Source organism: Chiloscyllium plagiosum, unplaced genomic scaffold, assembly GCF_037043375.1.
Source record: "Chiloscyllium plagiosum isolate Xiang-an unplaced genomic scaffold, Cpla_swu_hap1 HiC_scaffold_42, whole genome shotgun sequence".
Lineage (NCBI taxonomy): Eukaryota > Metazoa > Chordata > Chondrichthyes > Orectolobiformes > Hemiscylliidae > Chiloscyllium > Chiloscyllium plagiosum.
In genome coordinates, this window is record NW_028270180.1 from 81510737 (window position 1) to 81524516 (window position 13780).

Consider the following 13780-nt stretch of genomic DNA (forward strand, 5'->3'; position numbering starts at 1 on the left):
CTCTCTCTGACTCTCTCGGACTCTCTGTCTCTTTTTCTCGATCCCCTCTCTCACTCCCTCACTCTCTATCTCTCACCCTCTCACTCTCATTCTCTCTCTCAGCCCCTCTCTCACCTTCTCTCTCTATCTCTATTCCCCTCACTCACTCTCTCTCTAACCCACTCACTCTCCACCTCATCCCTCTCTCTCACCTGACTCTCTCTCCCCCTTCGCGTGCCTCTCACTCATGTCCCTCTCTCTCTCGCTCACCCTGCATCTCTCCCTATCTCGCTCTACCCCTCTTTCTATCTTTATCTCTCTCTCATTCTCTCTCTTGTCCACTTATCGCACTCTTTCTCTCTCTATCTCTCAGACTCTCTCATTTCCGTCCCCTCACTCACTCACTCACACTTGCACCTCTCTCTCTCTCGCTCACCCCCTCTCTCGCCCGTCTCTCTTGCTCGCTCCTCGCTCTCCTCATCTCTCAGCCCTCACTCTCTCTCTCCACTTTCTCTCATTTTCTCCCCCATCTCTGGCCCCTCTCTCTCTGCCCCCTCTCCCCCACTCTCTCTCTCCCCATTCTCTCTCCCCCACTCTGTCCCTCCTCTCTCTCCCCCCTCTCTCTCACCCCACTCTCTCACCCCTGTCTCTCCCCCTCCCCTCACTCTCCCCCCTATCGACCCACTCTCTCGACCCACTCACTCAACCCCCGCAATCGAACCCCGTCTCTCGACCCCCCTCTCTCAACCCCCTTCTCTCGACCCCCCTCTCGTCCCCCTCACTGGACCCCCTCTCTCGACACCCCTCTCATGACCACTCCCGTCGAAAGCCCTCACTCGACTCCCCTCTTCGACCACCCTCTCACGACCCCTCTCATCCAACCCCCCTCACTCGACCCCCTCTCTCGACACCCTCTCTCGAACCCTTCTCTCGACCCCCTCTCTCAACCCCTGCACTCGACCCTTTTCTCTCCCATTCTCTCTCTCTAATCCATCTCTCTCTCACCCCTTTCTCTCCCCTATCATTCCCCTTCTGATTCCCCTTCTCTCTCCCCATCTCTCCCGCTATCTCTCCCCTATTTCTCCCCAATCTCTCGCCAAATCCCTCCCCAATCTCTCCCCCAGTCTCTCCCCAATCTCTCCCCTTATCTCTCCCCCTTATCTCTCCCTTTGTCTCTCCCTTATCTTCGCCCCTCTCTCTTCCCCTCTCTCTTCTCCCACCTCTCTCTCCCCCACTTCTCTCTCACTTACCTCTCTATCTCCCTCACCTCTCTCTCTCCCCTCCTCTCTCTCCCCTCTCTCCTCTCTCTCTCCCATGCTCTCTCTCTTCCCCTCTCCCCTCACTCTCTCTTTCTCTCTCCCACTCTCTCCCCCTCTCGCACCACTCTCTCCCCCTCTCTCTCTCCCCCTCTCTCTCCCCCTCTCTCTCCCCCTCTCTCTCCCCATCTCTCTCCCCCTCCCTCTCTCCCCCTCTCTCTCTCGCCCTCACTCTCTCCCCCTCTCTCGCACCCTTCTCTCTACACTCTCTCTCTATCCTTCTCAATACTGCCCTCTCTCTACCCTTGTCTCTCTACCCCCGTCTCTCTCTCCTCTCTCTCTCTCCTCTCTCTCTCCTCTATCTCTCCCCTCACCATCTTCCCTCTCACCTCTCTCCGTCTCTTCTAGCTCCATCTCCCCCTCTCTTCCCCACTCCCTCTCCCCAGCTCTCTGTCTTCCCCCTCCCCGTTTCTCCCATCCCTCTCTCCCCACCCTCTGACTCCACCTCTCCCTCCTCACCCTCTCTATCTCGCTCTCTCCCTCTCTCTCTCCCCCTCTCTCTTTCCCCCTCTCATGCCCCCTCTCTTGCCTCACTCTCTCACCTTTCTCTCTCTCTCCCCATCTCTCTCTCGCCCGTCCCTTTCCCCACTCTCTCCCCACTCTCTCTCTGCCCCCTGTCTCTCCCCCTCCCTCTCCCCTCCCTCTCCCATCTCTCTCCCCTCCTTCTCTCCCCGTCCTTCTCTCCACCTCCTTTTCTCCCCTCCTTCTCTCCCCCTCCATCTCTCCCGCTCCCTCTATCCCCTCCATCTCTCCCACTCTCTCGCCCCCTCTTTTGACCCCCTCACTCTGTCACCTCACTCTCCCTCCCCCTCTCACTCACTCCCTCTCTCTCTCCCCCACTCTTTACCCCTCCTCTCCCCCTCTCCCCACACTCTCTACACCTACTGTCTCACCCCACTCAATCCCCCCACTCACTCCCCCACTCTATCTCCCTACCCTCTCTCTCCCCCTCTCCCTCCCCCTCTCTCTCACACCCTCTCTGTCTCCCCTCTCGCTCGTCCCCCTCTTGGTCGTCCCCCTCTCTCGCCCCTCGCTTTCCCGCTCGTTCTCTCATTCTCCCTTCCCCTCTCTTTCTCCCCGTCTCTCTGCCCATTTCACTCACCTCTCTCGCTCTCCCTCCTATCTTGACCCTCTCTCTCGCCTCCCTCTCTCCCCCTCTCCCTCCCCTCTCTCTCACACCCTCTCTGTCTCCCCCTCTCGCTCGTCCCCCTCTCTCGCCCCGAGTTTTCCCGCTCGCTCTCCCCCTCTCCCTTCCCCTCTCTTTCTCCCCCTCTCGTTGCCTGTTTCACTCAGCTCTCTCTCCCCCCACCTTGCCCCCTCTTTCTCCCCCTCTCTACCCCCTCCCTTGACCCCTCTCCGTTGGCCCTACTCCCCTATTTCGCCCTCCTTCTCTCTGCCCTTCTCTCTGTGCCCCTCTCTCTTTCCCCTCGCTGTTAACCCTCCCTCCCACTCTCTCTCCCCATCTCTCTCTCCCCCCCTCCTTCCTCTCCCACTCTCTCCCCCTCTCCCCTCTCTCCCCTCACTCTCCCCCTCTCTCTCCCCCTCCTCTATCCGCCCTCTCCCTTGACCGCTCTCCCTTGTCCCGCTCCCCTTTTTCGCCCTCCCTCTCTCTGCCCTTCTCTCTCTTCCCCCTCTCTCTTTCTCCTTCTCTCTCTTCCCCTCTCTCTCTATCCCCCATCTCTCTCTCCCCCACATCTCTCTCACTCACCTCTCTCTCCCCATCTCTCTCTCTCACTCGCCTGCATCTCTCTCCCCCACCATTGTCTGTCCCCTGCTTATCTCTCTCCCATCTCTCTCTCTCTCTCCCTGCTCTCGCCCCCTCCCTCGTCCCCTCTCTCTCTTCACCTCTCTCTCCCCTCTCTCTCCCCATCTCTCTCCCCTCACTCTCTCGCCACTCTCTCACTCCCTTTCTGTCGCCCCTCTCCACTTCCCTCGCCCCTTCATCTCCCTCCCCCTGTCTCTGTCCCCGTCTCTCTCCCCCTGCTCTCTCACTCCATCACTCTCGCCCCCTCTCCTCCCTCCCTCTCCCCCACTCTCTGCCCCCTGTCTCTCATTCCCTGCTCTTTCCCCCCGCTCTCTCACCTCCCTCTCTCCCCTCTCTCACCCTCTCTTTCTCTCTCTCACCCTGTCTTTCCCCCTCTATCGCTTCCCCTCTCTCTCCCTCTCACTCTCCCGCTCTCTCTTCCGCCTTTCACTCCAAACTCTCTCTCTCTCTCTTCGACCCCTATCTCTCCCCTCTCTCTCCCCTCTCGCTCCCTGTCTCGCCCCCTCTCTCGCCACCCTCTCTCGCCCCCTCTCTCCTCATCTCTCGTTCCCCCTCTCTGTCTCCCCCTCTCTCTACCCCCTCTCTCTCCCCCTCTCTCTCTCTCCCCGTTTCTCTCCACCTCTCTCTCACCCCTCTCTCCCTTTCTCGCCCCCCTCTCTCATTCCCCCTTTCTCGCCCCCCTCTCTCGCCCCCCCTCTCACCCCCTGTCTCGCCACCCTCTCTCTACCCCCTCTCTCTCCACCTCTCTCTCACCCCTCTCTCCCTTTCTCGCCCCTCTCTCACTCCCCCTTTCTCGCCCCCCTCTCTTACGGCCCTGTCTTGCCCCCCTCTCTCTACCCCCTCTCTCTCCACCTCTCTCTCACCCCTCTCTCCCTTTCTTGCCCCCCTCTCTCACTCCCCCTTTCTCGCACCCCCTCTCTCACCCCCTTGTCTCGAACCCACTCTCTCGCCACCCACTTCGCCCCCTCTCTCGCCACCCTCTCTCGCCCCCTCTCTCCTCATCTCTCTCTCTCCCTCTCTCTCTCCCCTCTCTCTCTCCCCGTCTCTCTCTCCTCCTCTCTCTACCCCCTCTCTCTCCACCTCTCTCTCACCCCTCTCTCCCTTTCTCGCCCCCCTCTCTCACTCCCCCATTCTCGCCCCCTCTCTCACCCCCCTCTCTCACCCCCTATCTCGCCCCCCTCTCTCACCCTCCTGTCTCGAACCCACTCCCTCGCCACCCACTCTCGTCCCCTCTCTTCTCGCTTCTCTCAACCCCCTCTCGCTCTCCCCCGTCTCTCCCCGTCTGTCTTCCCGTCTCTCCCCCCTCTCCCCCTCTCTCCCCCTCTCTCTCTCCACCTTTCTCTACGCCTCTTCCCCTCCCTCTTCCCCCACTCTCTCCTCTCTCTCTCCCTCTCTCTCTCACCCCCTCACTCACCCCCACACTCTCCCCATCTCTCTTCCCCCACTTTCTCCCCCGCTCTCTGCCTCCCCTCTCCTGCCCTCTCACCGCTCTCTCATCCCCTCTCCCTCCCCTTCTCTCTCTCCCTTCCCTCGCCCCCTCCCCCTCTCTTCCCTCACTCTCTCCCCTCTCTCTCTCCCTCTCTCTCTCACCCCCCTCACTCACCCCCACACTCTCCCCATCTCTCTTCCCCCACTTTCTCCCCCCGCTCTCTGCCTCCTCTGACCCGCCCTCTCTCTTCTCTCTCCCCCCTCTATCCACACTCACTCTCTCTCCCCCTCTCTCTCGCCTCTCTCTTCTTCTCCCCCTCTCCCTTGCCCCTTCTCCCTTGCCTCCTCTCCTTCCCAATTTTGCCCTCCCTCTCTCGCCCCTATCTCTCTGCCCCTCTCTCTCATCTCACTCTGTCACCTCACTCTCTCTCCCTCTCTCAATCCCTCCCTCTCTCACCCCCTCTCTCTCACTTTTCTCTCACCCCTTCTCTCCTCCTCCCTGTCTCTCTTCCCACTCTCTATATCTCTCTACCGCCTCCCTCTCTTCCCCCTCTCTCCCCTCCTCTGTCCCCTTCTCTCTACCGTCTCTCTCAGCCCCTCTCTCGGCACCTCTCTCTCGCAACCCCTCTCTCTACCCCTCACTCTCTCTCTCTCTCTTCCCTCTCTCTTCACTAACTCTCTGCCCCACTCTGTCACCTAACTCTCTCCCCTCTCTCTCACTCCCTGCCTAACCCTCTCCCTCCACCATTCTATCCCCACTCTCTCCCCCACTCTCTCTCCCCCTCTCTCTCACCCCCTCTCTCCCCATCCATCTCCCCCTCTCTCTCCCTCGATTCTCTCTCTTTTCATGCTCTGTCCCCCTCTCTCTGGCCCCCTCCCTCTGGCCCCCACACTCTCCTCTCTCTCTCCACCCCGACTCTCCACTCTCTCCCCCACTCTCCTCGTCTCTCTCCCCTCTCTCTCTCTCCCCCTCTCTCTCCCTCCATTCTCTGATCCCTACTTCTTTCCCGCTCCCTCTGTCCCGCTCCCTCTGTCCCCCTCCCTCTGTCCCCCCCCTCTGTCCCTGTCTCTCTCCTTCTCTCTCACCCCCGACTCTCCCCTCTCTCTCCCCCACTCTCCCCCTCTAACCAATCTCTCCCCTCCCCTTCTCTCCAACCTCCCTCTCCTCCTCTCTCCTTCCCCCACTCTCACCCCACTCTCTCCCCGCACTTTCTCTCCCCACTTTCTCTCCCCACTCTCTCACCCCACTCTCTCTCCCCACTCTCTCTCTCCACTCTCTCACCCCACTCTCTCCCCCCACTCTCTCACCCCACTCTCTCCCCACACTCTCTCTCCCCTCCCTCTCTCCCCCTCCCTCTGTCCGCGTCTCTCTCCTCTCTCTCAGCCCACTCTCCCCTCTCTCTCCACACTCTCCCTCCTCTACCTCTCCCCTTCCCTCTCTCCTCTCTCTACCCACTCTCTCTCCTCCTCTCTCTATCCCGTCTCTCTCTACTTTGCTCATCCTCTCTCTCTACCCCTCAAACTCTCTCTCCCCCGTCTCACTCTTCACTAACTCTGTTGCCTAAATCTCTCCCCTCTCTCTTTCCCTCTGTCACTCCCTCCTTCTCTCACCCTCTCACTCTCCCCTATCTCTCCCCCACTCTCACCCCCGTCTGACCCCCTCTCTTCCCCTACCTCGCACCTTCCTCTCCCTCCGACTCTCTCTCCCCGTCTTTCCCCCTCCCCGTCGCTCTCCCCGCCTCTCTCTCTCCCCCTCCCTCTCCTCCACTCTATTCCCCCGCTCTCTTTCCCAACTCTCTCCACCACGCTCTTCCCCCACTCTCACCCCCATCTCTCTCCCCTCTCTATCCCCCCTGCTGTCATCCCCTTTCTGTCCCCCAGTCTCCCCCTTCCTCTCACCTTCCTCTCCCTCCCCCTCTCTCGCCCTGTCTCTCCCCTCTCTCCCCGTCGCTCTCCACGTCTCTCTCCCCCTCTCTCTCCCTCCCTCTCCCCCTCTCACTCTCCCCCTCTCTCCCCCAACTCTCTTCCCCCACTCTCTGCCCCATCTCTCTCCCCTCTCTCTCCCTCCGCTCTCACCCTCTTTCTGTCCCCCTCTCTCACCCTGCCTCGCACCTTCCTATCCCTCCCACTCTCTCTCCCTCCCCGTCTCACCCCCCTCTCCCCCTCGCTCTCTCCGTCGCTCTCTCCATCTCTCTCCCCCCTCTCTCCCACTCTGTCTCGCCCTCCCCGTCTCTCTTCCCCCCTATCTCTCTCTCTGTCACCTCTCTCTCTTCCCCCTTTCTCCACACCCCTCTCACCCCTCTAACCCCTCTCTCCCCCTCTCCCCTCCTCTCTCCCCTTCTCTGTACCGTCTCTCTATCACCCCCTCTCTCTACACCTCTCTCTTTCCCCCTCTCTCTCCACCTTTCTCTACGCCTCTCCCTCCTCTCTTCCCCCACTCTCTCTCCTCTCTCTCTCCCTCTCTCTCACCCCCTGACTCACCCCCACACTCTCCCCATCTCTCTTCCCCCACTTTCTCTCCCTGCTCTCTGCCTCCCCTCCCCTGCCTTCTCTCCCCTATCTCGTCCCCTCTCTCTCTCCATCTCTCTCCCCCTTCCCTCTCTCCTCTCCCCCTCTCTTCCCTCACTCTCTCCCCTCTCTCTCTCCCTCTCTTTCTCACACCCCTCACTCACCCCCACACTCTCCCCATCTCTCTTCCCCCACTTTCTCCCCCCGCTCTCTGCCCCCTCTCCCACCCTCTCTTCTCTCTCTCCCCCTCTCTCCCCACTCACTCTCTCCCCCTCTCTCTCGCCTCTCTCTTCTTCTCTCTCCCCTCTCCCTTGCCCCTTCTCCCTTGCCTCCTCTCCTTCCCACTTTTGCCCTCCCCCTCTCGCCCCTATCTCTCTGCCCCTCTCTCTTCTCACTCTGTCACCTCACTCTCTCTCCCTCTCTCAATCCCTCCCTCTCTCACCCCCTCTGTCTCACTTTTCTCTCACCCCGTCTCTCTTCCCCCTCTCTATCTCTCTCTACCGCCTCTCTCTCTTCCCCCTCTCTCCCCTCCTTTGTCCCCTTCTCTCTACCGTGTCTCTCAGCCCCTCTCTCCGCAACTCTCTCTCGCACCCCCTCTCTCTACCCCTCACTCTCTCTCTCTCTCTTCCCTCTCTCTTCACTAACTCTCTCCCCACTCTGTCACCTAACTCTCTCCACTCTCTCTCACTCCCTGCCTAACCCTCTCCCTCCACCATTCTATCCCCACTCTCTCCCCCACTCTCTCTCCCCCTCTCTCTCTCCCCCCCTCCCCATCCATCTCCCCCTCTCTTTCTCCCTCGATTCTCTCTCTTTTCATGCTCTGTCCCCCTCCCTCTGTCCCCCTCCCTCTGGCCCCCACTCTCTCCTCTCTCTCTCTACTCCGACTCTCCACTCTCTCTCCCCCACTCTCCTCGTCTCTCTCCACTCTCTCTCTCTCTCTCTCTCTCCCACCATTCTCTGCCCCCTCCTTCTGTCCCGCTCCTCCTGTCCCCCTCCCTCTGCCCCCATCCCTCTATCCCCGTCTCTCCTTCTCTCACACCCCCGACTCTCCCCTCTCTCCCCCTCTAACCAATGTCTCGCCTCCCCTTCCCTCCAACCTCCGTCTCCTCCGCTCTCCCTCCCCCACTCTCACGCCCACTCTCTCCCCGCACTTTCTCTCCCCACTTTCTCTCCCCACTCTCTCGCCCCACTCTCTCGCCCCACTCTCTCGCCCCACTCTCTCTCCCCACTCTCGCTCCCCACTCTCTCTCCCCACTCACTCCCCTCCCCGTCGCTCTCCCCGTCTCTCTCCCCCTCCCTCTCCCCCACTCTCTTTCCCCGCTCTCTTTCCCAACTCTCTCCACCACGCCCTTCCCCCACTCTAACCCCCATCTCTCTCCCCTCTCTATCCCCCCTGCTGTCACCCCCTTTCTGTCCCCCAGTCTCCCCCTTCCTCGCACCTTCCTCTCCCTCCCCCTCTCTCGCCCTGTCTCTCCCCTCTCTCCCCGTCGCTCTCCCCGTCTCTCTCCCCTCTCTCTCTCCCTCCCTCTCCCCCTCTCACTCTCCCCTCTCTCACCCCCAACTCTCTTCCCCCACTCTCCGCCCCATCTCTCTCCCCTCTCTCTCCCCCCGCTCTCACCCTCTTTCTGTCCCCCTCTCTCACCCTCCCTCGCACCTTCCTCTCCCTCCCACTCTCTCTCCCCTCTCTCTCCCCGTCCCACCCACCCTCTCCCCCTCGCTCTCCCCGTCGCTCTCTCCGTCTCTCTCCCCCCTCTCTCCCACTCTGTCTCGCCCTCCCCGTCTCTCTTCCCCCGATCTCTCTCTCTGCCGCCTCTCTCTCTTCCCCCTCTCTCCACACCCCTCTCACCCCTCTCCCCACCTCTCTCCCCTTCTCTGTACTGTCTCTCTCTCACCCCCTCTTTCTACACCTCTCTCTCTCACCCACTCCCTCTACACCTCTCTCTCTCCCCTCTCTCTCTTCACTGAATCTCCCCCCGACTCTGTCACCTAAATCTCTCCCCTCTTTCTCACTCCCTCCATCCCTAACCCTCTCTCTCCCCATTCTCTCCCCCACTCTCTCCCCCACTCTCTCCCCCACTCTCTCCCCGACTCTCTTCCCGCACTCTCTCTCCCCACTCTCTCTCCCCACTCTCTTCCCGCACTCTCTCTCCCCACTCTCTCTCCCCACTCTCTCCCCCACTCTCTCGCCCCACTCTCTCGCCCCACTCTCTCTCCCCACTCTCGCTCCCCACTCTCTCTCCCCACTCACTCCCCTCCCCGTCGCTCTCCCCGTCTCTCTCGCCCTCCCTCTCCCCCACTCCCTTTCCCCGCTCTCTTTCCCAACTCTCTCCACCACGCTCTTCCCACACTCTAACACCCATCTCTCTCCCCTCTCTATCCCCCCTGCTGTCACCCCCTTTCTGTCCCCCAGTCTCCCCCTTCCTCGCACCTTCCTCTCCCTCCCCCTCTCTCGCCCTGTCTCTCCCCTCTCTCCCCGTCGCTCTCCCCGTCTCTCTCCCCGTCTCTCTCCCCCTCTCTCTCTCCCTCTCTCTCTCCCTCCCTCTCCCCCTCTCACACGCCCCTCTCTTTCCCCCAACTCTATTCCCCCACTCTCTGCCCCATCTCTCTCCCCTCTCTCTTCCCCCCGCTCTCACCCTCTTTCTGTCCCCCTCTCTCACCCTCCCTCGCACCTTCCTCTCCCTCCCACACACTCTCCCCTCTCTCTCCCCGTCCCACCCACCCTCTCCCCCTCGCTCTCCCCGTCGCTCTCTCCGTCTCCCTCCCCCTCTCTCCCTCTCTGTCTCGCCCTCCCCGTCTCTCTTCCCCCCTATCTCTCTCTGCCGCCTCTCTCTCTTCCCCCTCTCTCCACACCCCTCTCACCCCTCTGAACCCTCTCTTCCCTCTCCTCTCCTCTCTCCCCTTCTCTGTACCGTCTCTCTCTCACCCCCTCTTTCTATACTTCTCTCTCTCACCCACTCTCTCTACACCTCACTCTCTCTCCCCCTCTCTCTCTTCACTAAATCTCCCCCCGACTCTGTCACCTAAATCTCTCCCCTCTTTCTCACTCCCTCCCTCCCTAACCCTCTCTCTCCCCCACTCTCTCCCCCACTCTCTCCCCCACTCTCTCCCCCACTCTCTCCCCGACTCTCTCCCAGACTCTCTCCCCGACTCTCTCCCAGACTCTCTTCCCGCACTCTCTCTCCCCTCTCTCTCCGTGCTCTCTAATCCCCCTCTCCCCCTCTCACCCCCTGTCTCGACCCTCTCACGCCACCCTCTCTCGCTCCCTCTCTCCTCATCTCTCTCTCCCCTCTCTCTCTCCCCGTCTGTCTCTCCCCCTCTCTCTACCCCCCTCTCTCCACCTCTCTCTCACCCCTCTCTCCCTTTCTCGCCCCCCTCTCTCACTCCCCCTCTCTCGCCCCCCCTCTCTCGCCCCCCTCTCTCACCCTCCTGTCTCGAACCCACTCTCTCGACACCCACTCTCGTCCCCTCTCTTGTCCCTTCTCTCACCCCCCTCTCGCTCTCCCCGTCTGTCTTCCAGTCTCTCCCCGCTCTCCCTCTCTCTCCCCCTCTCTCTCTCTCCACCTTTCTCCACGCCTCTTCCCCTCTCTCTTCCCTCACTCTCTCCCCTCTCTCTCTCCCTCTCTCTCTCATCCCCCTCACTCACCCCCACACTCTCCCCATCTCTCTTCCCCCACTTTCTCCCCCCGCTCTCTGCCCCCTCTCCCACCCTCTCTCCTCTCTCTCCCCACTCACTCTCTCCCCCTCTCTCTCGCCTCTCTCTTCGTCTCTCTCCCCCTCTCCCTTGCCCCTTCTCCCTTTGCCTCCTCTCCTTCCCACTTTTGCCCTCCCTCTCTCGCCCCTATCTCTCTGCCCCTCTCTCTTCTCACTCTGTCACCTCACTCTCTCTCCCTCTCTCAATCCCTCCCTCTCTCACCCCCTCTCTCACTTTTCTCTCACCCCTTCTCTCCTCCTCCCTGTCTCTCTTCCCCCTCTCTATCTCTCTCTACCGCCTCTCTCTCTTCCCCCTCTCTCCCCTCCTCTGTCCCCTTCTCACTACCATCTCTCTCAGCCCCTCTCTCGGCACCTCTCTCTCGCACCCCCTCTCTCTGCCCTCACTCTCTCTCTCTCTTCCCTCTCTCTTCACTAACTCTCTCCCCCAATCTGTCACCTAACTCTCTCCCCTCTCTCTCACTCCCTGCCTAACCCTTTCCCTCCACCATTCTGTCCCCACTCTCTCCCCCACTCTCTCTCCCCCTCTCTCTCTCCCCCACCCCCCCTCCCCATCCATCTCCCCCTCTCTTTCTCCCTCGATTCTCTTTCTTTTCATGCTCTGTCCCCCTCCCTCTGTCCCCCTCCCTCTGGCCCCCACTCTCTCCTCTCTCTCTCTACCCCGACTCTCCACTCTCTCTCCCCCACTCTCCTCGTCTCTCTCCCCTCTCTCTCTCCCCCTGTCTCTCCCACCATTCTCTGCCCGCTTCTTCTGTCCCGCTCCTCCTGTCCCCCTCCCCCTGTCCCCATCCATCTATCCCCGTCTCTTTCCTTCTCTCTCACCCCCGACTCTCCCCTCTCTCTCCCCCACTCTCCCCCTCTAACCAATGTCTCCCCTCCCCTTCTCTCCAACCTCCCTCTCCTCTTCTCTCCCTCCACCACTCTCACCCCCACACTCTCCCCGCACTTTCTCTCCCCACTTTCTCTCCCCACTCTCTCGCCCCACTCTCTCGCCCCACTTTCTCGCCCCACTCTCTCACCCCACTCTCTCGCCCCACTCTCTCGCCCCACTCTCTCGCCCCACTCTCGCTCCCCACTCTCTCTCCCCCACTCTCTTTCCCCGCTCTCTTTCCCAACTCTCTCCACCAGGCTCTTCCCTCACTCTCACCCCCATCTCTCTCCCCTCTCTGTCCCCCCTGCTGTCACCCCCTTTCTGTCCCCCATTCTCCCCCTTCCTCGCACTTTCCTCTCCCTCCCCCTCTCTCGCTCTGTCTCTCCCCTCTATCCCCATCGCTCAACCCGTCTCTCTCCCCCTCTCTCTCTCCCTCTGTCTCCCCCCTCACTCTCCCCTCTCTCTCCCCCAACTCTCTTCCCCCACTCTTTGCCCCATCTCTCTCCCCTCTCTCTCCCCCCGCTCTCACCCTCTTTCTGTCCCCCTCTCTCACCCTCCCTCGCACCTTCCTCTCCCTCCCACTCTCTCTCCCCTATCTCTCCCCGTCCCACCCACCCTCTCCCCCTCGCTCTCCCCGTCGCTCTCTCCGTCTCTCTCTCCCCTCTCTCCCACTCTGTCTAGCCCTCCCCGTCTCTCTTCCTCAATCTCTCTCTCTGCCACCTCTCTCTCTTCCCCCTCTCTCCACACCCCTCTCACCCCTCTAACCCCTCTCTCCCCCTCTCCCCTCCTCTCTCCCTTTTCTGTACCGTCTCTCTCTCACCCCCTCTCTCTACACCTCTCTCTCTCACCCACTCTCTCTACACCTCACTCTCTCTCCCCTCTCTCACTCTTCACTAAATCTCCCCCCGACTCTGTCACCTAAATCTCTCCCCTCTTTCTCCCTCCCTCCCTCCCTAACCCTCTCTCTCCCCCACTCTCTCCCCCACTCTCCCCCCTCCCTCTCCATTCCCTCTCACCTCCTCTCTCTATCCCATCTCTCTCTACCCCGCTCACCCTCTCTCTCTACCCCTCAATCTCTCTCTCCCCCTCTCACTCTTCACTAACTCTGTCGCCTAAATCTCTCCCCTCTCTGTCCCTCTCTCATTCCTTCCCTCTCTCACCCTCTCACTCTCCCCCTCTCTCCCCCCACTCTCACCCCCTTTCTGTCCCCCTCTCTCCCCCTTCCTCGCACCTTCCTCTCCCTCCCACTCTCTCCCCCCATCTCTTCCCCCTCCCCGTCGCTCTCCCCGTCTCTCTCCCCCTTTCTCTCCACCTCCCTCTCCCCACTCTCTTTCCCCATTCTCTCCACCACGCTCTTCCCCCACTTTCACGCCCATCTCTGTCCCCTCTCTCTCCCCCCGCTCTCACCCCTCGTTCTGTCCCCCTCTCTCCCCTTCCTCGCACCTTCCTTTCCCTCCCCCTCTCTCGCCCCATTTCTCCCCCTCTCTCCCCGTCGCTCTCCCCGTCTCTCTCCCCTCTCTCTCCCTCCCTCTCCCCCTCTCACGTTCCCCTCTCCCCCACTCTCTTCACCCACTCTCTGCCCCATCTCTCTCCCCCTCTCTTCCCCCGCTCTTACCCTCTTTCTGTCCCCCTCACCCTTCCTCGCAACTTCTCTCTCACACCCTCTCTCACACCCTCTCTCTCACACCCTCTCTCACATCCTCTCTCTCCCCACTCTCACTCCCCCCTCTCTCTCCACCTCTCTCACCCTCTCTGTCTCACACCCTCTCTCTCACCCCACCTCTCTCACCCCTCTCTCTCTCACCCCCTCTCTCTCACCCCCCTCTCTCTCACACCCTTTCTCCCCCTCCCTCCCGCCTCACGCCAAACTCTCCCTCCCTAAACTCTCTACCCTCTCTCTCCCCCTCTCTCTCCCCGTCTCTCCCCCTCTCCCTCCACTCTCCCCCCTCTCTCGCCCTCCCCGTCTCTCTTCCCCCTCCCTATCTCTCTCTTTGCCACCTCTCTCTCTTCCCCTCTCTCCACACCCCTCTCACCCCTCGAACCCCTCTCTCCCCTCCTCTCTCTCATTCTCTCTACCGTCTCTCTCTCACCCACTCTCTCTCTACACGTCACTCTCTCTCCCCTCTCTCTTCACTAACTCTCCCCCGACTCTGTCACCTAAATCTCTCCCCTCTCTCTCACTTCCTCCCAACCCTCTCCCTCCCC